Source organism: Urocitellus parryii, chromosome 1 (genome assembly GCF_045843805.1).
Source record: "Urocitellus parryii isolate mUroPar1 chromosome 1, mUroPar1.hap1, whole genome shotgun sequence".
NCBI classification, from domain to species: domain Eukaryota; kingdom Metazoa; phylum Chordata; class Mammalia; order Rodentia; family Sciuridae; genus Urocitellus; species Urocitellus parryii.
In genome coordinates, this window is record NC_135531.1 from 63,019,985 (window position 1) to 63,022,224 (window position 2,240).

Sequence of the window (2,240 nt, forward strand, 5' to 3'; positions counted from 1 at the left end):
AGTGGTTTTCTCAAGAGTGTGATCCTGGACAGCAGCAGCAGCATTGCTGGGGAATCGGTTCAAAATGCACATTTTGGGGGGTACCAGGGATTAAACTCAACCACTGAGCCACATCCCCAGCCCTATTTTGTATTTTATTTAGAGACAGGGTCTCACTGAGTTGCTTAGCACCTCTCTATTGCTGAGGCTGGCTTTGAACTCTCAATCCTCCTGTCTCAGCCTCTGAGCTGCTGGGATTACAGGTGTGTGTCACTGCGCCCAGATCCCAAAATGCACATTCTTGAACTCCACCTCACACCTAGTGACTGAGAAACTCTGCACAGAGGCGCAGCAACCTGAGTTTTGTTAAGCCCTCCAGATGATTCTGATGTACACGAAAGTTTGAGAACTATCAAATAAGTCTGAGAACCATCAGATGAGCACGGTTCCCCAATGTTATGGTTTTTTGAAAATTTGTAATACTTTGGTTTTATCACAAAGCTACAAAGGACCTAAAATAATATGCATATTACTTTTTCTTCTACATAGCTATAAAAAATAGGAGAAATGAAAGTTGGGAAAGATTAGCGAGGTCACTGACAAGCAAATATTTTTCTTCTTTAAAAACGTATAAATTAGCAATTCTATTGAGGTAAACTTATACATTCCAAGAAATGATCTGGCTCTGGAGCAGGATATTCAAACTGCCTAGACTTTTATATTATCATTTCAAAACCATTATATAAAATAATATTTCAAGTGGCACTTCATAAAATCAAAAATATCAATCACATATAAATTAACTCAAATCTCATATTTAAATTATCAATACAATTAAAATAGTGTCCTAACACTCATACTGTCAGTTCTTCATAGAGAACAAGATAAGGTAGTTACCCAGTGGACAGGATATGTTTTCTGACCATAGGAAGCAATGCCCACGAACCAATAAGCTTAGATGCCCACTATGTTTTCCGAACAGCTCTCAGGGTGAACTGCAGGAAATCCTCAAAGTTGCTCAAAATGAGTTGCATGGTCATGACCTTCTGCCAATCATTCTGTGACTCCAGTTTTGCCAACAGGTTGATATTTGCAGTGGGCTGGGGAAGACTATTTTATTGGGATCCTTCACCTCTTGTTTCAGGATCTCAGTCAGGGCTTTGGAACTGAACTGCACATGTTTGGCTCTGTCCCTGTTCTTGCTTTCCTGAAACTTGTTCTGGATGTACCTCAGGTAGACCTGAAACTCCAGAAGCCCAGAGGTGATTCGCACAAGGCTGTTGTCCCGATTGTAACCAGTTTGGAAGCATCCATCTTTTTCAGTCATCTTTGGAAGGTTCAGATTGTTTTCAGACACTGCCACATGGCTCCTGATATAGGTCTCCTCATTCTTGCACAGCTCTTTTCTCATTTCGAAGACTTCCTTGATGAGGTAGGAAATCTGTCCTGCGGTTTTTTCGGAAGAGGCACGTGTTGATTTATTCCGAGTGACACTATTCTCTCCATCTTCTCTGTAAAGTTCTGAAGCAGGGAAGGTAGTAGCCACCACTTGGAGCAGCCCCAAGGAGGCAATTGAGAAGAACTTCATGGCTGTTCCTGGAGGGCAGATGGAGTTCTCTTTCTTACCTGGTGGGCTCAAGAGCTGAATGTCACAAGCAAATATTTTCATATAGGCAATGGAATTGGGTGGACAAGGATGTGAATCCCTTTTCTGAGACTCACAGCCTGTGGAGGCAAAGGCTTTCTGGAAATAACTTTCTCTGACAAGCACAGGAATCTCACTCTGTCTACCTTCTTGCTGTCACTGCTGTCCAAAAATGGAACCAGCTTCATGAAAGAGGAGACCCTAGTGTACAGAAGTGCAGGGTCACTACTTTCCTGGTCTTTGGGCACCTGTAGCAATGGCTGCCTGGACTTGCAGGATACTGTCATCCGGGTCTCTTCTTCACCCTGCCCATGCCTCACAGCCAGGTCCTGCTGCCAAGGGAACCCACCACCCCTCCCAGTGCTGCACCTTCCTCTTGACCCTTAGGCCCTGGTACAGAGTGGTGGTAGGGCTGGGCTGAGTGGGAGCAGCACAGTTTCCTGGTCTCCTCTAGCCAGGCCACCAGCTCTTGTCCTCCTCCTGTTCCCTCCACCTGACCTCCTCCAACAGCATCCAGCAGCAGCTTTGAGGCTGATCAGCATCCAGGAGAGGTGCCAATGGCTCCTGTCCTGGAGTTCCTGCAGGTGTGCCAGAACTTCCATCTGTAACCTGGAGT

General features: G+C 45.0%; 1 pseudogene; it reads right to left on the reverse strand.

The window, feature by feature from the left end:
- Window positions 1-944: 944 nt before the first annotated feature.
- Window positions 945-1,567, reverse strand: LOC113185964 (interleukin-6 pseudogene; annotated as a pseudogene).
- Between the last annotated feature and the right edge of the window lie 673 nt (window positions 1,568-2,240).